Source organism: Phodopus roborovskii, unplaced genomic scaffold, assembly GCF_943737965.1.
Source record: "Phodopus roborovskii unplaced genomic scaffold, PHOROB, whole genome shotgun sequence".
Lineage (NCBI taxonomy): Eukaryota > Metazoa > Chordata > Mammalia > Rodentia > Cricetidae > Phodopus > Phodopus roborovskii.
In genome coordinates, this window is record NW_026126613.1 from 445,016 (window position 1) to 469,979 (window position 24,964).

Here is a 24,964-nt window from a genome sequence, read left to right on the forward strand (position 1 = left end):
AAAACTGCTCTAACATATGCCTGATCACTTTGTGTCCCTCATCTTATTTTTTACAGGAGGGAGACAAATGTTTGTGGTCTCCTTAGTGTGAGGAATAAGACATATAAGTAGTCATTTGCTTCATTAATTCATTAATATTGTTTCTGCATTGGTCCATGTAAATATGCTAATAGCAGCATGTGCCAGAGCAACTATGCAGCCATCAAGGAGGATGACAAGTGAAAGACTCATTCCATTTTCCTTCATTGTCCCTCATCAGAAGGGATGACGTTACACCGCTCTATGGCTGGTCCCTGTGGAATTTTACATCTGTGCGTGTCCTTTGTTTGTTAGTGTATTTATTTTCTTCTATCACATGTGTGAATTTTAATACTCATTTGTTCCTGTCCCTTACTCTAATCTCTACCACACAAATTGAAAACATTCGTTTCTTACTTTTTTGGGCTATATCTTGTCATTTCCTACTTTATATATTTTGTGCCTGTATTTTTTTTTTTTCCAAATCTGCTGTCAGTGGTTGTCATTACTTTTACATTTTAAGATATATGGAACCTATGTTTAATATAGTAAACATGTCTTTCATATTTTCACTTCTTAAAAAGTAAAACCAATCTTCAGATATTATATATTATTTACAGTTGATCGTGCAGTGCTTATACCAATAGCCAAGTGTGTTCTTTAAAAGAACCTTCAAAGTTATACTTTATATGCATAGGTGTTTAGCTTGCCTGTACACACATGTACTACATGTGTTCCCAGTGCCTGAGGAGGCCGAAGAGAGAATTGCATGTCCTGGACTGGAGTTACAGACAGGTATGAGCTGCCATGGGAGTGCTGGAAATAAAACTTGGGTCTACTGGAAGAGCCGCCAGTTCTCTTAACCACAACTCTCCAGCCCTGTGTTCTTCATAAATGTATTGCTTTGGATAAGATCTCTTGAGAGAAAGGAAATAGACAGCGCCTATAAATTGTACAAAATACGAGAGCATGGCTATTCTTTTCAAACCCACTCTCTCCCATTCATGTCTGATGTTAGTGTTGCTGGACTGAATGCCTGGTGTGAGAAGGACGGGGTTTACACAGGAACCGTGAACATAAGTGTGTTTGAAATGCTGCTTCAGTGACAGAGCAGCTTCGGTGCACAGAAGCTTGCAGGAGGATTGGAAGTGTCATACGTACCTGGGAGTCTCCACTGTGGAGACGACGTTGAGGGTGACGGATCTAGGGAGATAATGGAGCAAATGAGGGAAGTAAAGGGGAAGCCGAGATGAAATGAAAGCACGAACCATCGAACCATCGTGTCCAGACATCGGGGACAGCAGGCGACATGGCGAGGGCAAGAAGCAGTCCCGGCTGAGCTGATGTTAACCCTTGTGGGCACGTGCTTGCGGGTTCTCCCATTTGTCCTGAACAAAACTCCCTAGACCCTCCAAAGAGCCGTGTCCTCAGCTCGAGAGACCCCCTTCTGTGGTGCCTTTGATGGCTGTCACTAAAGAGTCTTCTTAGGTTCATGTTGGACCTGTTGGATTCACATCCGTTCTTAAATTCCATATTCTTCACCTGTTGCTTTTATTACTTTATAGTTTGGAGACTTTCTCAGTATTTTCCAACATAAACTACAAAGTATTTCTTTCTTAATTTTGGGAATTTTAATCTTACTGTGATTCTTGTTTGTTCTAGTTTATAAATAGATATATTCATGAATCTTTCTTACAATACTTCTAATTACTCTAAAGTTCTTCGACCGAGATGATCTTGTTTCCTCCCCCAATTAGTTATTATTTTTATGTAAATATTTCTCTCTTATAGTTTTAAAATAGCCTATGATGCTTACTTGCTCTCATGAAAAACTAGGTTGGTTTTCTCATGTAGCCGATAAGAGCTTCTTCTACAATTATTGGCTTCTGTATCTGAGAGTGTTGGTTGAACGCTGATGAGAACAGGTTTTGTTTCTCTTCCTGTCCACCCAAGCATGTCTCTTACTCTTTGAGTCTTTGCTTTTCTGAGAGCATTGCACTTCTGAAGCTCCACATACAGCACATAGTGAGGTGGGAAGGGATGATGGCTCATGTACTCAACCATGGAAGAAAGGCAGAATTTATTTTCCTTAAGCAATTTGGTTGTACACCCAAATCTGTCTGCCTGAATTCTTAGGGAACTTAATCTTCTGCTACATATCGTAACAGGTAAAAATGCATTCATAGTTTGTGTTACTCGCTAATGTTTTTCATCGTTAAATGTCATGAACAGGCTAAGTGGACTATTGGGTGTGATGGTTTTTGGTTTTTGTTTCAAATGTGGGTCTTGTGAGATGGCTCATTGGGTAAAGACACCTGCTGCCAAGACTGACAACTTACGTTTAATTCCCAAGATCCATATGTGGAAGGAAAAACCTGGATCCTGACCTTTCCACATGGGTTGCAACGGGTACTACATGTGCAATGTGCATGTGTATATACACATAGAGACAGAATAATTGAAGTGTGGAAGCAAACACATGTGTATTTAACTATCAATGCTGTATCACCACATATAACCCTGGGTATATATCTCTATTCCTCTGAGTCCCAGGACCTTCATTTGCATTGTCTCTATGTGACTTTTGTGCACACAGTATTTGAAGGAGGCAGCAGTTTTGAATGAAGGAGGGATATTTTCACACATGTTCATATATTTTAGTTTAATTCGCTTTGGATATTCCAACTACCATATACCTTCATTTTTAAACTGAACAAGATAAAATGTACATTTAGTTTAAATGAAAAGATGTTCATATATTTCCTTATTAATTTGAAAACACTCAATTGATATGTTTGTCATGTTCATCTGAGTATAATGTGTACATTTATCTTAGCTTTTGAAGTAGATCTACTCATGACAAGTAATATGCTTGAGTATATGTAATAATATTGACATTAAAAACTTCTTTAAGGGTATACAAACACAGACTATTTTGAATGTGGGAAGAGAATTATGCCTGGAATTCTTTTTTTGAATAGGGTAAATTGTATCGAAATGAGTTAGCAGGATCTATTATATTATTAGTCTTCCAAGAATACAGCTATATAACCATTGAATGATATGTCACAGGGTGTATAGAAAAGTTTGTTCATTCAGAAAAAGCTATGACATAGTCCATGTTAAATGCTAGTCTATCAGAGGCCTCTGCTTTCAATGGACTCATAATATCCGAGAATAAGACAGACATATATACATCTATAATGCTGAGAGATTATTGTTTCAGTGAAGTTTTATATGCAGCTTAGTGAGGGGCATGAGTTTTAGTTCAAGAAATCTTTGTGAGGAATAATGTAAGCTGGAATATAGAGGGTGGTCTCTTCTAATAGGACACCTGGGGAAGACAGGTCAAGTTAAGGACAGTGGCCATTGTGGATGAACAGAGGAATGATAGCAGAATACATATGACCAAATAGTTTGTACTTCCAAGTTACTTCATGAGGTGAAAGAGGGATGTTTACTACTTAGCCTGGATAACAAGTTTAAAATTGAACCGTTCCAGTAACATTGGGAAACAAGGCAGCTGGCAGACATTTTCCTTAGAAAATAACATCCTGGCCACTCCCAATAGTCAAGAGTCAGAGATTCTTAATTATCAACATTATATTTTCTCGTTCTGGCTACACATGGGAAACTACACCTCCCTCTTCAGTAGAACTTTTTTTTTCTTGCAAAAGAACAGATTTGCATTAAAGATACAGACAACTAATTTAATGAAACATTAGTTGTAAAGGGCTATAATTTCGTTTCTTGAAAAGGTTTATTGCCAATTGAACACACTTCAAGAGACATAAATTAGACTTAATGAACATAACACTTTAGACTCTTGACATGTTACAATTTAGAAAATGTATTGTAAAAGCCTACTTCTACTTTATAGGCCTGAGCTTTAGAAAACAAAAACATTATATGGTTATTTTTAAAACAGTTATTTTAAACAGCACAGCATAGGGACTTTGTATACTTTAAAGTACTGTTTGATTTGGCATTTTTTTTTAATGATGAGATTAATTCCTCCGTAGAAGAAGTAAGGATCAACTTTCAATCTACTCTCAGTTTTTTATTTTCCCCTGGGTAACCTTGGAACAATCCTTTAATAGCACTGCGAGCATTAGTTTTCCAATTTGCAAAGCAAGTTGTGGAACTAAATGATTGCTAACCACAGTTCTAGAAACACACTAAGGTTAATGATAGAAGAGAGAAGGGTTAGATGACATTTTGTCAACATGTTATGTTCACCTAAAATGACTGTGTCATGTCAGCTTTTCTGGTTTCAGGTCCAGGGACCAAATGGTCCAACTCGAAATGACAATTTGCTTCATGTGTGTGGCCTAGGCACATATTCGGCTTAACTCCATGGAAACTACATTTACAAAAACACATCTTATAGCCAGCATACGGTTATGTTCAGTGAGTATGCACATGCTTCCTACATAATAATATTTTTGTATTACTTATGTTTATAATCAAACTTTGGTGAGAATTTTCCTTTTGCAATAAATAGAAATCAGCCACAAAATACTTTATGTACCACCAAGAGATTGCATTGTTCTTATTCTGTAGTTCAAACGCAAAAAATATTATTGGGTAAAGGAGGACAGCCAGTTCCAACTGGTACTTACAACTGGTCAAATGACTGAGATTCTTTAAATCTTAAAATGAGACTGCAGTTGTCCATAGTTGAAGGAGGGACAAGCAGGGTGCTTCTCAGTAGGGAAGGATTTCTGCTGAGACTTACCTGGTGTGTGGGATTCCTTTGAGGGTCCCTTTTCCCACTGGCATATGGTAGTGTTCATATTTCGTATGGCCAGTTATTGACAGGTGTCCTTTTCTTCCAGATTCAAAACTATAATTTATGTAAAACATTTAAGTAAAATGTTTCACACTACCAATGTAGTTATGCTCGGATGATTTATTTACAATATCATGTGAAAGGAAACAGATCAGTGATGAAAGGCCCCAAATTGGAATCGCCCGTCGACTCAAGTGTCAGTCAGTTTTTTGCTGATAGAGCCATCCCAGCCACAGTGCGGTTATAAAAGAGGCAGCTGGTTTCGGTGCCGTCTTGTACATTATCCACAGCACTGGCATTTAAATGATGATTTTGCATTGTCTTCAGATGTCTCCATCAGTGGCAAATGGTAGCGAACGGAAGATTCTTTTATAACAAATAAGCAAGGGAATGAGATTCATGAGGCATTATGTGGGAATGTGTGGCAGCGTGCCTGTCGCCTATGAACTTTACCACAAAAGAGCGAGCGAGCGGTGAGAGGAGAGTTTATGCAGTAAGAGAAAGTGGCACAAAATGATATCTATTGTAGCACAGCTTCATGCTAACGAGAACGATCCCATGGGATGTGAAGAACGTGGCCAACTGGAGGAAGGGAGAAACTGCTTAAAACCATTCCGCGGCAACAGAGCACAGGAAAGTCTCCAGGAGAACAGAGGGGTCCTCCAGGAGCACGAGAGGAGGGTGCATAGTTCGCACTTGGATGCAGTAGGTTGCTGTGGTGGTGAGAGCGTATGGAAGGTCATGTTTTGATGACTTACTGCCTTCGCAGTGAAATACGAAGCGTAATTTTAGTGAGAGAAGAAGGGGGTGAGATTTTTAGGTGAAAATGAGGTATCCAGACCAAGTGACTAATGGGTTGTAAATGAAACGACTCCCGAATTTTAAGTTTTACAAGATTTTACCCAATTCCAGTATCAGTGTCTATGACAACCAAGGAAAAGCTATTTTCTCAGATCAAATGAATGTAGAAGGCAGAGTGAATAGTTTTGACGAGCTAAGATAGCCTTTGTTCTAGAGTTTTCCGCTGTCTTGTCTTTGTTTCAATCTCTAGGCCTTTGCCCGATCCGTGGAACAGATCGTAGTGCGGCGGGCACTACAATAGATCATAAGTGACATACTATAACAGTGTTGTGTCATTTTTTTTTATTAAAAAAACAGAATAGAATTAATTGGGTTGTGTTGATTATGGAAAGTTCACTTCAGAAAGCCAGGCAATCTGCTTATGTTAGGAAAGAGCAAGTCAGAGAATGTTTTGGTCTTGTTTTTAGCGTGATGTATTTATATCACTTTGTCAGTTATTGAAATCAACCATTTTAATTGGTTTATAATGACTGATTTCTTGATTATGGTCTTCTCTGGGTGAACAGTGTGGAAGGAGTACTAAATTAATGGAGAAGATTAATAAAAGACAGCAAACATGCATGCGTTTCTCTCTTCACCTGAGAATGGCCTGCCCTTAGCTATTTAGGTATCACAAAAGTCTTGTTGTGGCTTTTTAGTACATTGATAAAGATAGGCCTTTATTTTTGTGTTTTGATGTTATAAAATATTTCCTCATCCTTGTTTCTCAAGCTCTTAAAGTTTTTCTCCTTAAATGTCATTTAAACTTCTTGTTCTCTCTCTCTCTCTCTCTCTCTCTCTCTTTGATTTTTCAAGACAGAGTTTCCCTGTGTGGCTTTGTAGAGCAGGCTGGCCTCGAACTGCTCTGCACTGCAATGCCACCACCCAGCGGCTTCTTGTTCTTGATAAGTGAATCAACCGTGATGAAAATATTAGCTTAATTGACCAACAGGTCAAAATATCACAGAAAGTATGGATATCACTGAAAATGTTGCACTTAAAAACACACAGATATATGTATGCACTCACACGCACACGCACACACACACGCACACACATACACACATGCACACACACATAATTTTTATGGCATCTCAGTTGCATACTAAGTATCGTTTTCTGCCTAAACACACGGATATGAAACAGAGGAGTTGGGTCAGGACCCTGCAATCCAGACTGAAAGAAGAGGGTCCCGATCAGATGTTGTATAAGGACTGCATTGGGCAAGTTAAACTTCATTAATATCTGTATGTGTGTGTGTGTGGAGAGAGAAAGAGAGAGACAGAGAGACAGAGACAGAAAGAGAGACAGAGAGAGACAGAGGGAGGGGGAGGGAGGGAGAGAGAGAGAGAGAAAGAGAGAGAGACTCTCCAGGTCACAGGATGAGAAGGACTGTGGCTTCTCTGAACCCCCCCCCACCCCCAGGTGGGAACCTTCTCTAGGTGGGAACCTTCCCTAGGTGGGAACCTTCCCTAGGTGGGAACCTTCCCTAGGTGGGAACCTTCCCTAGGTGGGAACCTTCCCTAGGTGGGAACAGTTTCTAAGCAGTGAAGAGCCGCCTCCTAGTTCTGCCTCTTTCTGCCTCTCCACTCTTCAATTCCCGGGAAGTGGAGCTTCCATTTTCTTGTTCCATGATACCCTCTAGCAGTTTCTCATCCAATCACAAGTATAGACACAAACAGCTGACTTACTCAGTCGTGGCAAGGACTTCTTACCCTACCCTTTCATCTCCTTTTAAGAAAACAGAGGCAGGGATGCTTGGGTGTGGGAGAAGCACTCTGATAGACAGCAGGGCTCACGTGCATTCATCCGTGGTCCTCAGCCTGAACCAGCTGTTGACGCCGGTGAGCTGCGCATCCAGCGAAGTAAAATCAGATGCTGCTAATTAACGATGCAGGCATGGTAGGATACAGTGGTATCACAGAGTTGAAAATTATGCATTGGACATCAGAACATTGGCTTTCAAAATGCCCCGTTGTGAGTTTGCTTATTATCGCTCCCCATTTAAAAAAAGAGGGGCCCTGATTTTAAGGCATAATTTATATATCACACATATATTGTGTTAGGAATTATAAATGCTCCAGTTTAACAATATTGTCATATTTAGATGGCAGCAAAGGTGCTTTGTAATCTATGCAAAAATCCCCTTATATAAGAAACTGGAAACGCTCACAATAGGGCTAAGTGGTAGAATCTCCCCTCACCTAAGTGAATAGCACCCGAGGGATATTTTGGGATCCTTTACTGCTGTATGACTTGAAAAAAAAAAAAATAGGAGCACTCTCCGAACTGTGAGCCATGATTAAGGAGTCGGTTCAGGTCTCAGTAGTGAGAAGTTTGCACAGCCTGTGGACTGCAGGGGGCGGGTCTGTACTTGAAAAACTTTCCATAGGAAGGTGGTACTGTTGTTTGTCGCCCTTCTGCCTATTCTACGCCCCCTTTCATTTCCTGGCTACAGTCTCTCTGGCCCGTGCTCGCCTTTGTTTACTGTCCTTCCTCAGCGATGCCTTCTCTCATCTCTCTTGTCCTCCTTTCTCCTGGCTTCTGTCTATTATTGTGTTCTGTATTAATTGCAAGCTCGACTTATCCTAGACTCTAAACCCTAGAGTTGTCTGAGAAGGGGATCTCGGTTAAGGGACTGCCTGGGTCAGACGTTTCGTGGGGCATCTTGATAGGTAATTGAGGATGGAGGACCATTTTACGGTGGACAATGCCCTGCCTTGGGCAGGAGGCCTTGGGTAAGGATGAGCCTGCAAGCTAGCCAGAGAGCGGTGTTCTGCCATGGTTTCTGCTTGAAGCTCCTGCTTGAATTCCTGTTCATGAATTCCTTCCTTGATGAACTGCGACCCTGAATGGATACGCCGTCCCCGAGCTGCTTTTGTTCAGACTGTTTTATTACAGCATCAGAAAGGAAACTAAAACACACCCCCATCCTTATATTGATTCTTTATTAGTAAGACAGTACGGGGTTCCGTTCAGTGTTTGGGTAATCTTTGAGTGCCCAGTTTTCCCCAAAAGTTAGGTATGAGAGATTACCTGTTCCAGCTCATAAGCTAATGGTCTCATGGTAGAGGCACATGAAATACACATTTCTGTGAAAATATTAATGCAGCTAAGTTACTTTTTGTGTTCCTGTGAACTTTTTTAGCTTATTTTCTTTAAGTGGCCCAGACCACATCAAGGACGTGGAGTCCTATTTAAATCTTACCACATTTGCAATGTGACTTTGCTTTCAAAAATATATTTAATATTTAATAGCCAGGAGCAATTTTTTTAAAAAAATGGAGATATCGTGTTAATTAAAATTTTATGAAAGAAGGAATTTCATAAAAGTTTAATTTACCTCACATTCTCATTTTCTCATCCTAATAAAGTATTTTTAGTAATTATAATATTGAAGAACAGGAAAAAGGCTCGTAGATAAGTATAATGCTATCAAAACTATGTCTTGGACTTTTATTGTTAAAAAATAAAATTTAATACATTGTTGAGAATCATACTGCTACACACGTCAGAGAATATGGTTTATACAAAATTTTATGATATACATATATAGATCATAACTTCTAAGAAATTACCAATATTAATTTATTTGGGTCTGCCAATCTCCATTGTTGGAAGTGTTTAGTTAGTTATAGTTTCTGTGTTGGTAGTTTTTAAGCTTATCCAACTTCACAATCTAACAAGTTGTCTTGGAATTTGTCTGGGAAACCAAGTCAAGAGAAATGTTTCTAAACATAGTAGAAAATGGAGCCAGTGATGATTAATATTAACTGCCAACTTGACAGGTCATAGAATAACCTAGAAAGTAATCTTTCAGATGTGTATGTAGGAAGCTTCAAGTTGGGTTTAACTGTATTGGAATGACCCATACAGGTCATTCCATGTAGGCGGCGCCATGGCATGGGCTGGGATTCTGGACAGTGTAGAAAAGAAAACAAGCCGAACATAGATATTCATCTTTTTCTGTTTCCTGACTGCAGGTAAAATGTGACCAGCTGCTTCATGATCCTTGCCATAATGCGGGACTGTACTCTAACCCTCAAACTGTGAGCCAAAATAAGCTCCCTCCATATGTTACAGTTGTTTTATCAATGAGAAAGATAACTGATACAAAGATTTGAAGAATTATCTCAAGTCCATTAGCAACATTAACAAGTGCCATTGTGTCTCTATTGAGATAATCACTCGGAGCATTGTGATGTTCAGGTAGTGTGTTTCAGTCTCACTTGAAGCATATTTTCTCACAGTAGAATATTAGTTAGCCACCAAAGATTCTATCTTACCATTTTCAACAAAACAGATGGAGCCATATCAGAGGAGATGATGCTAAGTGAAATAAGGCAGGTGCAGAGAGATGATAGATTCCATATATTTTCCCTTACGATGAGACGTCTAAGACAAGCAACTGGACAGTATAAAAGAGATTGCTGGCAGCAGCCCAAACTAAACACTGATATAAGGAGTAAGTTCCTATGGTTCAGCCCATTCTAATGAATGATGTGTAGACATTCAAAGGCTCCAAACACAAAGTAGGAAGTAGAGACATTAATTACTCATTAGTGCATATTGTATACATGTATTGAAATATTACACTGTGCTTCATAAAGAGGCATTTTATGTGTTAAGAGTTAAAAAATATAAAAAGATAGAAATATTAACTAACTTCTCTCATTATGCTATAAATGTGTAACATGAAATTATCACACTGTACCCAATAAATTTATATAGATGAAGTAAATGTTAAAAACTCAGTGGACATTAATTCAATCACACACAAAAACTAATTTTGTATTTGAAGGTAGAAAGCCATTGCCATTTTCCATTACTTGAACAACAAAGGCAGAATAGAATTTTCTATGTATTTAATTTACAAAATAGCCCAATAAGGAGTATGTCATCTTAAAGCAGAATTTTTATTGCTTAATTATGAATTGAATCTTAATAAAAACAGCACAATGTTCATCTGAAATTCAATGAGCTGCACTATTATGAAATAAGACCAAAAATAAGACTTTTTGTTTACATCTTAAATGAAAAGAGTAAGAAGGGTGTCTTTCAGGGCTTTGATTCTTAGAGGTGAGTGAAATCAGCAGACTCTCTGACTGGAAATGAAGCACAGAATAATGGCAACCAGGAGAAATGAGCTTAGGAGCAAAGGCCGTCTATTGTGTTATAAATGGGGAATCCAAACCACATATCCTCATTAAAAATAAAAAGACCATAAATTTAAAAAATGCTCTAGAGTGCAGAACAGGTCAGTCATTTAATGGAGCATATCTATAATTAAAATGCAAAATAAAGAGAAGGTAAAATGTGGCTGTATGCTTGGGCAGATGCAGACAGAATTTCCTACTCAACTTTGGTTTGAAGCATTTTGTCTTTTTCACAAAAATAATTTCTTTAACATATTTCAGATATTTGTCTTGGGCTGGCTTCTTGCTAATGCAAATGGAGTTGGAGGGGGGACAGGGATAAAATAGTAAATGCAGACACCATACAAGGAGTTAGTGTACAATAGAAATGAATTTTTTATTTCAGACCCTCATGAAATAAATATAGTGCTATGTGCTAAGCTGATGGGAATCAGTTTTATCATCATGGGACAAGGCTGAAGGTCAGTTTAAAGAGATGCATTACATGAGTACGTGGAGGGGACCCTTGGATGTTTGCTCCTGTTTCCTCCAGACCCCTCTTGATGCCCTTCTTTTCTTGATAACTTCACTTCGTGTCTTTGCAGCACACTCGGTAAACGCAGCAGTGAGTACAAAGGCCCATGTGTGATCTAGATGCATTACATAAACTGGCTGTCAACTCATTCGGGATGATCTGATGAAATGCCATTAAATGTCTAGATTATGGAGAACAGAAACTCGTTTCTCCATTCTGGAGGCTGAGAGGTCTAAGATCAAGGAACAGAGGGATCCAGTGTCTGGTGGGGACCCAGTTTCCAGTCTCTATATGGCACCTTCCCGCCACAGATGCATTCAGGGAGCTTTATCAATGTGTTGTTTTATAAAGGCACGAATCCTACTCTCAAGGGCTCAGCTTTTATGTTCTCTTCACGGCCCACACTTCTTAACATGACCACCGGCGGAGTTCATGATTTCAAGTCACGGGTTTTGAGGACTCAGACACCCATTCCATAAAAACAGGGGTGACCTTGGGGAGTCCTGACATATTCACTTTCTAGCAGCAAGCCCAGCTGATGTCCTGGTGGGGACGGACACATGAACAGAAAGTTCATGGCCACCAGAGTCAGTCAGTGGCTTTTCTGCCATAGCTGGTACCTGGTCAGCTCATAGGATCCTGAACGTATGTGTAGCTATGCTCAGAATGGAGTTTTTCCATTCCATTTTCTAATTCATTCCTCATGTTCTTATTAAAAATCCTGGCTTTGAGTCAGATTGCCTGGTCTGAATCTCTGCTTTACTTTAGCAGTAGAATTTGGGTGAGTTAGTTAGCTGTAGTGTACCATTATTATGGGATGATAGCAATAAAATTTGAGAAGTTGGTGCCCTGATTAAAAGTGATAAAATTATGACACTTTCCTAGCCATTTGTTTTACAGTCAAATTACTTTCTTTTTTAGAGTGCGTTTTTATATTTAAAGGCTTTGTTTTATTGACATGCTTAATTATTATCAGAGCAGGTATAAAAATAAGCACAAAAGTTATTTTATCTTTCAAAATTCATTATGGAAGTTCTTTCCTTGTCTATGTAAAATGTTTAAACAGGTCAACAACAGAATTCATATAAGGTCCCAACAAATGGGACCTTACCTTTCTGTACAGAAAGCGCAGTCCTATGGAATGGTAAAGAGTTTTAAGTTTCATGTAAACTCTTTTATAATTTTTGCATTGAAGTCAGCCTTGCATGGTATTAAATTTTACACCTTAACAATTTGTTCTGAGCCCACTCTGGTGAGGCAGGGTAGTTCTGAGCAGTATAGTGAGATAACTTTCATAAGCAAACATCCTAAATCTTTATTTTTTTAAAGATTTAGTTTTGATTGTGCACTTGTGTGTGCATGTTTGTGTAAGTGAATGCAGGTGCCCTTGGAAGTTGGAGGGATTGGATGCACCATTGGACTGCAGTTAAAGGCAGTGGTGGGCTGGGGGCTGAACTCACTTCCTCTGCAAGAGCGGTGTGTGCTCTTACCTGCTGAGCCGTCTCCACAGCTCAACTTCATCCACTTTTATAAGCAGTAATTGAATATTAAACAAATAATAAGAAAACATTTTCCAAGCCATATTTGAGGACATTTCTAAATTGCTTTCTCTTTCGTATGCATTTTATTTTTAAAGGCTTCCCTTTGCAGTCATTTAATGATTTTATGTTTATTAATAATTTTGGATGGGTATATATATATATATACATATATATATATATATATATAGCCTGATATGTTTTTGCTGCAAAATAACCCAGTTTAACTATACCATCTAACTTTTATTTTTTTATTATAATACTTTCTAAGTTTTCCCTTTTTTTTTGCCATGTGCTTTTTAATGACGATTAAATGTTTTTATATATATATATATATGTATATATATATATATATATATATAACCAAGTCCATTAAAATGAAAACAAACATTTATAGACAATATTTGGGAATTTGGGTGTTGTTCTTTCCAAACTACTTCCTGCTGGTAAGGGGCGCTGTCATGGGGGATTCGAAGAAGATTCAGCAATCCTGGCTGCAGTCTGTCAGGCTGCTTTGTCCAGCTGTTTTGAATGTAAGATGACCTGGTACTCTGTTTAAGGTGGTCTGGCTTGATCAAACCACATTAGTCTGGAAGGAATCCACATCTTTTCATTTTCTGTGGAAACAAAAATAGAAATCCTTTTCCCCAGTAACTTGTCCTTGAACTTAAATTTTGGAGTCAAAGCATTTTTTTTTAATTTATTATTTTACATGTCGATCCCAGTTCCCTCTCCTTCCCTCCCTCCCTCCCTTCCCCTCCCTCCTCCCCCTCCCTCTATCCCTCCCTCCCTCCTTCCCTCCCTTTTACCCTCTCTGCCCTCTCACATGCACCCTAACCACCCTCCCATCCCATCCCCCACCCCAATTCCATATGTAGGGGAATGCCATCCAGTTGGGGTCATGTAGATCTGACAGGTCCTGTGAAGTAGGGACTAGGGCTTCTCTCCTGTCTCTAGGTTAAGGCAGTTATCCCTCTATGGGGGATGTGTTCGCAAAGTCCTTTTGTGCACCAGGAATACATCCTGGCTCCACTGTCTGAGGTCCCTTAGACTGCTCAGTCCTTCTGGCTGAGACCCATATTCAGGGGGGCCTGAGTCAGTCCCATGCTGGCTTCCCAGCTATCAGTCTGGTGGCCTGTTAGCTCCTCCTTGTTCAGGTAAGCGACCAGGAAGATTTAGCCTGGTTAGGAATAGAAGACAGGAAAAAGAGAGAGGAGAGAGAGAGACAGAGAGAGAGAGAGAGAGAGAGAGAGAGAGAGAGAGAGAGAGAGAGAGAACATAAAAGAGGGAGCCAATATTGGTTTGAAGATAAAATTGAACACAAAGAAAGGTCTAGAGAACTACAAGACTGCTGCCAACTAACAATCTCAGCTTCCGTGGAAAAGGCTACCATAAATGCCCTTCCTGGAGAGTGAGATCAACAACTAACTTATCCATGGAGCCCTCAACTAATGCCTGTTGGAAACAGGAGCAAACACCCATACATAAACACTGAGTCGAAGTAGAACCCAGATGCAGATGGAGAGGACAAGACCAGGCGGCAGAAACACATAGTTTTCCCTTCTTTTAAAAACTATTATCTTTCTGATAAATTGCAAGGCATATAGAATGGGTCTATATAATCTTTCTTATTCTACTAAAGGTTATGTTTTAAATGTCAGCATACTGCAGCTCCCAAGACAGTAGATGCTATGACATAAACATCTCCTCCCTTTGGCGGCGATTTCTTTTATTTTGATGACACATTGTTTTGACATTTTAGTCAACTGTTTAAGCTTGATTATTTATTTAAATTAATTGCTTGCCGTTAGTGAGACTTTCATAAGACAGTGACATTATTTATCTCAGCTCCCTTTTAGTTTTAAACCATTATTGGCTGAGGTTGATCGAACACTTGCTGTGGAGGACCTGAGTTTGCATCTTCAGCACCAAGTAAAAAGCTGACTGTAGTGGTGCATGTCTGTAATGCCACTACATGGTAGTTGGGGGATCCGGAAGGCAGATCCGGAAGCTCCCTAGCTAGCCAGCCTAGCTGGATCTATGGCTCCAAGGTTCAGTGAGAGACCGTATCTCAAAAGAGAAGGTGGAGAATGATTAAGGAAGACTCCTATGGCCTCCATGCATTTCAGGCCCCCATCACACACAGCAACACACAGAGCAACACTCTCACATGCACACACACACACACACACACACACACACACACACACGTGTGCACAATGTTAAAGTCATTATGGGGTTAACTAGATTTACTAAGTAGAGTTTTCAAAGAATTCATAAAGATGAAATTTTAACTTTTCCTGCATATTTAATATGGTTTTATATTTTGTTTGTCCAGTTTGGTTAGATATAAAATGTTTGAACCGTCTTTAAATGTCTTTAGCTGTATTGTGTGTGTGTGTGTGTGTGTGTGTGTGTGTGTATACACTTATGTGAGAGTTCATGTATGTAGGGGTATGCATGAACAGGTGTGTGCATGTTCATGAAAGCCAGAGGATAAGCTCAGGTGCTGTTTCTTAGGTTCAGTGGACCTTGTTTTTCAAGAGACTTTTACTGGCTGGAATTGGTGACTTAGGCTAGACTAGGGAATCCCTGAGGTCTGTCTGGCTCTGCCTTCCCAGAACATGTACGAATTTGTGAAGAAGCATAGCCCGTGACTTTTTTTATGATAATTTTTTAAATTTAAATTTGAAACAGCCTTATTTCACTTGTCAATCCCAGTTCCCTCACTCTGCCTACCCTATCCCTACCAACCCCCATCCCATCCCCTTTCTGCTCTCCAGGAAAGGTGAGGCCTTCCATGGGGAATCTTCAAAGTCTGTCATATCATTTGGATCAGTGCCTAGGCCCTCCTCCATGTGTCTAGGCTGAGAAAGTATCCCACTATGTGGAATGGGCTCCCAAAATCCATTCTTATATTAGTGATAAATACTGATCCACTACCAGAGGTCCCATAGACTGCCCAGTCCTCCTAACTAACACCCACCACGTTTCCCAACTATTACATGGGGTGCATGAGCTCCCCCTTGTTCAGGTCAGCTATTTTTGTGGATTTCTCCAGCCTGGTCTTGACCCCTTTGCTCATCACTCCTCCCTCTCTCCAACTGCATCCCAGGAGTTCTGCTCAGTGTTTAGCTGTGGGTGTTTGCTTCTGCTTCCATGAGGTACTAGATGAAGGTTCTAGGATGGCATATGAAGTAGTCATCAATCTCATTATTGGGGGAGGGCATTTAAGGTAGCCTCTCCACTATTACTTTGATTGTCATTTGGGGTCATCCTTGTAGATCTCTGAAAATTTCCCGAGTGCCATCTAAACCTATAATGGCTCCCTCTATTATGGCATCTCTTTTCTTGCTCTCCTCTATTCTTTCCCTGACTCAATTTTCCTCCTTCCTTATGTTCTCCTCTCCCCTCCTCTTTTCCCCTTCTCTTTCTCCTAAGTCCCTCTACCCCCCCCACCTCCTCGTGCATGCTCTCAATTAGCCAGGGAGATCTTATCCCTTTCCCCTTCTCAGGGGGACCATGTATGTCTCTCTTAGGGTCCTCCTTGTTTCCTAGATTTTCTGGCAGTGTGAATTGTAGGCTGATGATCCTTTGCTCTATGTCTAAAAACCATATATGAGTGAGTACATACTGTGACTGTCTTTTTGTGACTGGGTTACCTCACTCAGGATGGTTTCTTCTAGTTCCATCCATTTGCCTGCAAATTCCAAGATTCCATTGTCGTTCCACTCCCCCTCTCCCCCAGCTCCCCACTGAGTAGTGCTCCATTGTGCAAATGTACCACATTTTCTCAGTTGAGCTGCTTCTAGGTTGTTCCTGGTTCTGGATATTATAAATAATGCTGGTATGAACATAGATGAATGGATGTCCTTGTTGTATGAATGTGCATCTTTTGGGTATATGCCTAAGAGTGGAATTACTGGATCTTGAGGTAGACTGATTCTCATTCTCCTGAGTAAACAGCATACTGATTTCCAAAGTAGCTGTATGAGTTTGCACTCCCACCAGCAGTGGAGGAGTGTTCCCCTTTCTCCACATCCTCTCCAGCAAAAACTGTCTTTAGTGTTTTTGATTTTAGCCATTCTGACAGGAGTAAGATGGTATCTCAGAGTTGTTTTGATTTGCATTCCCCTGATGTCTAAGGATGTTGGGCACTTTCTTAAGTGTCTTTCAGCCATTTTAGATTCCTCTATTGAGAATTCTCTATTTAGTTCTGTACCTCACATTTTAATTGGATTATGTGGTGTTTTGGTAACTAGCTTCTTAAGTTCTTTGTATATTTTGGAGATCAGCCTCTCTGTCAGATATGGGGTTGGTGAAGATCCTTTCCCATTCTATGGGCTGCCATTTTGTCTTGCTGATTATGTCCTTTGCCTTACAGAAGGTTCTCAGTTTCAGGAGGTCCCATTTATTAATTGTTCATCTCAGTGTCTGTGCTACTGGAATTATGTTCAGGAAGCGGTCTCCTGTACCAATTTGTTCAAGGGTACCTCCTACTTTTTCTTCTAAGAGGTTCAGTGGCTGGAGTTTTGTTGAGGTCTTTGATCCATTTGGACTTAAGTTTTGTGCATTGTGATAAATATGGATCTTTCTGCAGTCTTCTGTGTACCAATATCCAGTTATGCCAGCACCATTTGTTGAAGATGCTTTCTTTGTTCTATTGCAAATTTAGCTTCTTTGTCAAAAATCAGGTGTTTGTAGGTGTATGGGTTGAGATCAGTGTTTTCAGCTGGATTCCCTTGGTCTTCCTGTCTATTTTTGAGTCAATTGCAAGTGGTTTTCAGGACTATAGCTCTATAGTACAGTGTGAAGTCAGCAATGGAGATGACTTTAGAAATTCATTTATTGTTTGGGATTGTTTTGGCTATCCTTGGTCTTTTTTTTCCCATATAAAGTTGAGTATTGTTCTTTTAAGGTCTGCAAAGAATTGTTCTGGGATTTCAATGGGGATTGCATTGAATCTGTGGATTGCATTTGGCAATATTACCACTTTTTACTTGGCAATATTACCACTTTTTACTATGTTTATCCTACCTATCCAAGAGCGCGAGAGAGCTTTCAATTTTCTGGTATCTTCTTTAATTTCTTTCTTTAATAAATCAAAGTTCTTGTTATATTATATTGGTCTTTCACTTGTTTGGTTAGCATTACCCCAAGATAGTTTATGTTTGTGGCTATTGTAAAAGGTGATGTTTGATGTTTCTTTGATTTATTTCTCTGCCCCTTTATCTTTCGTATGTAATAGGGCTACTTTTTTTTTTTGTTAATCTTGTATCCTGCCACTTTGCCGAAGGTGTTTATCAGCTGTAGGAGTTACCTGGTAGAGTTTTTGGGTCACTTATGTAAACTATCATATCATCTGCAAACAGTGAAAGTTTGACTTCTTCCTTTCCAATTTGTATCCCCTTGATCTCCTTTTGTTTTCTTATTCTCTAGCTAGAATTTCAAGTACAATATTGAAGAGATATGGAGAGAGTGGGCAGCCTTGTCTTGCTTCTGATTTTAGAAGAATCACATTGAGTTTCTCTCCATTTTGTTTGATGTTGGCTGTTGGTTTGCTGTATATTGCTTTTATTATGTTTAGGTACGTTCCTGTTATCCCTGATCCCTCCAAGACCTTTATCATGAATGAGTGTTGGATTTTGTCAAGGGCTTTTTCAGCATCTAGTGAGATGATCATGTGTTTTTTCTTTTTCAGTTTGTTTATATGGTGGGTTACATTGATGGATTATCATATGTGGAACCATCCCTGCATCTCTGAATGCAAGTAGGGATGAATCCTACTTGGTCATGGTGGGTGATTTCTCTGTTGTGTTCTTGGATTGGATTTGCCAGTATTTTAGCATCAATGTACATGAGGGACATTGGTCTGTAGTTCTCTTTCTTAGTTGTGTTTTTGTGTGGCTTGGGTACTAAGATAATTGTAGCCTCATAAAAAGAGTTTGGCAGTGACCCTTCTGCTTCTATTATGTGTAACTCTATGAGGAGTGTTGGCACTAGCTGTTCTTTGAATTTCTGGTAGAATTCTGCACTGAAACCATCTGGCCCTGGGCTTTTTTTTTTTTTTTTGGTTGGGATACTTTTGATGACTGCTTCTATTTCATTAGGGGTTATAGGTTTGTTTAAATTGCTTATTCGTTCTTGATTTAATTTTGGTAAGTGATATCTATCCAGAGAATTGTCCATTTCCATTAAATATTTGACTTTTGTAGAGTATAGATTTTCAAAGTATGACCTGAAGATTCTCTGGATTTCCTCAGTATTCATTGGTATGTCCCCTTTCCATTTCTGATCTTGTTAACGTGCATGTTCTCTCTCTGCCTTTTGGTTAGTTTGGATAACGGTTTATGTGTCTTGTTGATTTTCTCGAAGCATCAGCTATGCTATAACCCTTCTTCTTAGCACTGCCTTCATAGTGTCCCATAAGTTTGAGTGTGTTGTGCCTCCTTCTCATTGAATTCTAGGAAGTCTTTAATTTCTTTCTTTCTTTCTTGACCCGGGGGGGGGGGCGGCGCGGGTATTCCAATTTTTTGGTAACTTTTGAGGTTTGCTGTATTGCTGAGTATGTGGTCTATTTTAGAGAAGGTTCCATGTGGTGCTGAGAAGAGGGTATATTCTTTTCTGTTTGAATGTAATGTTTTATAAATGTCTGTTAAACCCAATTTGGTCATTACTTCTGTTACTTTGTTAGTGTTAACTGTCCCTCCTGATATCCATTCCCATACTCCATCAATCCTCCTCCCCATTTAATCCTCTATTCCAGTTTCTACTCTGTCTTATATATTCTATTTTTCCTTCCTTGGTGGGTCCCTTAGTATCCTCCCCACTAATATATTACTCGGTACCTATCTCTGTGATTTATGAGGATGTCCTACATTGATTGAAGGCTTAAATGATACATTCATATATAAGAGAAAACATAAAATATTTGTCTTTTGGGGTCTGGGTTACCTCATTCAGTAAGAATTTTTCTAGCTCCATCCATTTACCTGTGATATTTATAATTTCATTTTTTAACAGCTAAATGATATTGCATTGTGTAAATGTACTACATTTTCATTATCTTTGAACTTAAATTCTATACCCATTCATGAGTAAGTGGACATCTAGGCAGTTTCCAATTCCTGGCTATTCTACATAGAGCAGCAATAAACCCTGATGAGCAAGTGTCTGTCTAGTAGGATGTAGAGTCCTTTGGGTATATGCCCAAAAGTGGTATATGTGGCTTTTGAGGCAGATCTATTCCCAGATTTCTGAGGAATTGTTGCATTGATTTCCATAGTGGCTTTACTCAAATGGTTTTTATATGTTTACCATCTCTTGAAGTTAGTAATGTAAGGTTATAGTTGCAACCCTAGTCATATAATTTTGGTGTTTATTTGGTTTGTGAAGGAAGCTTTGCAAGTCTGGGTCTGAATTACAGTGTAGACTTTTTCCTGGAAGTAATCTTACTTTAAGATGTTGAGATTTATTATTCTTTTATTTTTCTTTTCTTTCTTTCTTTCTTTTTTTTTTTTTTTTTTTTTTGGTTTGTTTTTGAGACAGGGTTACTCTATGTAGCTTTGGAGCCTGTCCTGGAACTAACTCTGTAGACCAGGCTGGCCTCGAACTCACAGAGATCTGCCTGTTTCTGCCTTCCAAGTGCTAGGATTAAAGGTGCGAGCCACCAATGGTCAGCTGAGAATTATTCTAAATAGACCAGACCAAGTGTGTTACAGGTGATAAGAATCAAACTCTGTGTTCAATTTTATCTTCAAACCAATATTGGCTCCCTCTTTTATGTTCTCTCTTCTCTCTCTCTCTCTCTCTCTCTCTCTCTCTCTCTCTCTCTCTCTCTCTCTCCTGTCTTCTATTCCCTTCCTGGTCGCACATGTTTTCCTTTCCTCCCCCTCGTTTTCTCCTACTTCTCTCTCCATTCGCTGCCCCCCCCACTTCCCCTGTGCTCTGGGGTCTAGAGAACTACAAGACTGCTGCCAACTAACAATTTGAGCTTCCATGGAAAAGGCTACCATAAATGCCCTTCCCGGAGAGTGAGATCAACAACTAACTTATCCATGGAGCCCTCATCTAATACCTGTTGGAAACAGGAGCAAACACCCATACATAAACACTGAGTCGAACTAGAACCCAGATGCAGATGGAGAGGACAAGACCAGGCTGCAGAAACACATAGAGACAGCTTACCTGAACAAGGAGGAGCTAATGGGCCCTCAGACTAATAGCTGGGAAACCAGCATGGGACTGACTCAGGCTCCCCTGAATATGGATCTTAGCCAGAAGCACTGAGCAGTCTAAGGGACCTCAGACAGTGGAGCCAGGATGTATCCCTGGAGCACAAAAGGACTTTGCGAACACATCCCCCATGGAGGGATAACTGCCTTAACCTAGAGACAGGAGAGAAGCCCTAGTCCCTACTTCACATGACCTGTCAGATCTACATGACCCCAACTGGATGGCATTCCCCTGCATATGGAATTGGGGTGGGGGATGGGATGGGAGGGTGGTTAGAGTTCATGTGAGAGGGCAGAGAGGGTAAAAGTGAGAGAGGGAGGGAGGGAGAGGGAACTGGGATCGATATTTAAACTATAAATTAAATAAATAAAAAAAAGAATCAAACTCTGGACACTGAGTTAAGAGTTTAACAGCTCAGTTATGTCCCACCCCATCATTATTTTAAATAGAAATATAAGATGCTAATTTCTTTTCAATTTGGGGTACTGAACACAAGGTCTTATGCACAGTGGACGAAGCCTACCACTGGCCACATCTCCAGTCCTGAAGATGAAGATTTTTAAGTAGTCTCCTATTGCTTATATATTTGTCTTAGTTCATAAGAGCAAAATACAAGATACTTGAAAGTAGAAGACACCTACATTATTAGTAAGAAGGGAAATAAGATTTTGTTGAATGTTTACTAACTGCTAGGTAGTGAGCCAGACAACCCTCTTGCATGAATTCCCTTTCAGCATTTAGTTGTTTCAACATTTAGTTCCCTCATTTTAATGACAAGGAAGCTCATAATTAATAAGCTAAACCCATTAACCATCCTTATTTAACCAGTGAGCAGATTCAATCCCAGCATTGTCTGATTTTAAAGAGATCCATCTGTGTATCTTACTGCCTCGTAAAGTGTGATTAAAAGTAAACATTAATTTTCAGAAATGAAAATGAATAGGCAGGGTTGAAGACTCATATTTACTGAATACACGTATTTTTGCTACAGAAAACTTGATGAGCTCTGAGATTTTTGGCAGGAGAGTCTGTTGACACTACAGTGCCTCATCTTTATCACCATCCATAGACGTTAGAAAACCAAACCCCGAGCTTAAATTCTCTTTCCTTGAATGTGTTCCCGGGCTTTTGTTTGCTCTGAACATTTTCTTTCCAAATCTAGCAGCAAAGACGGGTCCTAGCTCGATGCTCACACTATATTTTTGAGTAAACATATAAAGATTTTCACATAGCAACTCTCAGCTCTAAGAACCAAACTTCTTTCTTGCTTTATGGTGTGATGTTGATTCCATAAATTAACTGGAAAGTAAATTTTTTGAATTGGTAAATGCCAGGATTTTCCTTTTTTTTTTTTTTAAACACAACATAACTTTGCTCTTACAGGGACAATTTTAATAAAACCAACAACCAAAAGATGGTTTTATTGTTTTGTTTTGCCAATCCTTCAAGATATCCTTTAAATCATTCAGGGGAAGCAACATCCTCATAAAAGAACCCAAATTACTCATAAATCTGTGCCCTTTGGATATTCAATTATGGTGTTGTTATGAAGTCACTTTGTTTTGTAAATTTAAACTCAGATTGTGACCTCTGTCTCTCAGATACTATTTTAGAGGACTGATGTCATGGTGGAGGAGGCTTTTTGAAGTCAGGGACTGTGTCTTATTTGCCTTCGCACCTTTGCAACTGAATTCACTGTCTGGGAGAAGAGTTCATGCCCCATGGTCACCAACAATTTTTTTTTTTTTGCATTAGCCTTACTGTTCATAGAATCTACACTTGAGTAAAGTTGGCATGTTTAATAGCGAGTTTGTACTCCCCTAGGTCCCTGGATAGTCTCCTAACTGCAGCAATGGATCTTCAAGTACTTAAACAGAGATGATAGACTGTATTGGTGGACAATCGCTGGAAAAGCCAATTCTGCTGCCGTTGCATTAGAAAATATTGCTGTTTGGATGCATGCTTCCTGCTGCTCCTAAAGCTAAGTTTCACTCCACTGTTGGCTGGTTCGACCAGTGTGGGGCATTTGCTTTTGCTCACACTTCTGCCAGCGTGCATGCACACATGCTTTTCCGCCCAAACCACACTGGAGAACACAGAACAAGCTTTGGGACCAACAACAAAAATATTGTGATGGTACACAGTAAAATTACCCTTAAGGGGCTGATAGTCCACAGCAGGAATATGACTTGTGTACAGATGCTGCCAATGTCTGAGGGCATTTTTCGGTTTCCCAAAAGGGCAGTTTTATACACAGGAACGCTAGAATTGGGGATATTAGTGGAAATAGCAAGATTCTAAGAAAAAAGAAAAGAAAAAGAAAATTTGTTAGAATTTAAGACTCAAGCATAAATTAGTTTTTAGTTTACATTAGCTAGCAACTTGGAAGCCATTAGTGACCAGATTCCTCTTTTCTCCCTGTGCTTTGGAAATAAGTGTGTGGGTGTAGGTCAGATGCATAAATGTAAAATGTCATGAACATAAAACAGCCCGAGTCATCCCTTGGCAACTTTGGATTCCTCTAGAACTCTCAGTGTGGTAGATCAAAACGTTTCTTAAAAATTTTTTTACTATTGTCACCATTTTGTGGTGTGTGTGTGTGTGTGTGTGTGTGTGTCTATGTGTACACAGGTACCTGCAAATACCAGAAGAAGGCATCAGATTCCACAGAGCTGAAGGTGCAGGAGTTGTATGCCACCTGATACATTCTGGTAGAACAAACTCCAGTGCCCCAAAAGACCACGGGGCCATCTCTCCAGAGCCCCAAACAATTTTTGAATTACCTGTATTGAAGAAAATTTTCCACAATATAGAATGTTAAATTAATGTTTGGACCCTGATAACGTGATCCTAACATTATTTTCCACTTGTCTGTATTTTCAGATGGTATTTGGATTCCATAGTCCAATCATTAATGAATGTAAAACTGAGAAAACACTGCCAAGTTCACACATTGGTTGGTGCAGTCCAGGACCAAGGAAGTTCAAGACGATTTACTTACAATGGAGCTTATGATACATTGCTGATCTTGTGTGCATGTGTGTATTGTTTCTTCTTATTCTTTTTTTCTGGAGAATCTGATTCACACAGTGCAATGACACTTTAGAGCTGTGGCCTGAGCAGGAACTTTTACCTGAAAGCATTGTTATAAGTGCACCTAATTCTTCCCTTTCTGGTGCTTAATCTTCTCTCCTTGATGGGAAGCTGCAAGATTTTTTTTTTGGGGGGGAGTGGGGTGGGGGATAATACAGAACGTCTACTATAGGTAACTTCTGAAAGAGAGCATCCATTGCTACTTAGGTTTGAAGCAGTCACAAGTTACTTTAATGTGGTTGTCTTTCCAGATGATTTCTGTTGGCTCTTGGGGAGGCTTGTAGAGGCCAAGGCAGTTCTGTGGATGCTCGCTGCATAGGCTGGCGCTTACTCTTTAGCTGTTGCATGGCATTGTACAGTTTATTCCACGCCTCTGTCTGTGCTGGCAGATGAAGCCGTGTAAGGGAAGTTCCTCACCAAGAAAACAACGCCAGTCTGTGCTGTTGAAAGCTGGTGCAGTCGTGACCCCTTTAATATTAGAAGCAGGTGTGACTGATGTGAGAGGCTCAAAACCCTTCTGTTGTGGGATCTGAAGTTGCCATGTGGATGGATCCAGTGTGTTAGGAAAAGTAATTGAGCGGCATGCTCAGGGACCTGTTTAGCTTGTGTTACATTTCAACACAGGATTTTTATAGCCCTTGTACTTAGTTTTGCAAATGCTTTTAAAATATAAGGATAGATAAACCAAAATAATTGGTTGCCGTTCTTTCCTTCAGTGGTTTCCATCAGAATACCAGGCTCCCATTAAAGGCAAACAGAAAGAGATGCTAAGATACAG

The 24,964-nt window shown here is 39.6% G+C and overlaps 1 protein-coding gene across 1 annotated transcript in view; it reads left to right on the forward strand.

Moving 5' to 3' along the window:
* Epm2a (EPM2A glucan phosphatase, laforin) overlaps positions 1-24,964 on the forward strand; it is an 81,891-nt gene that overhangs the window by 30,754 nt on the left and 26,173 nt on the right. The window lies entirely within an intron of this gene.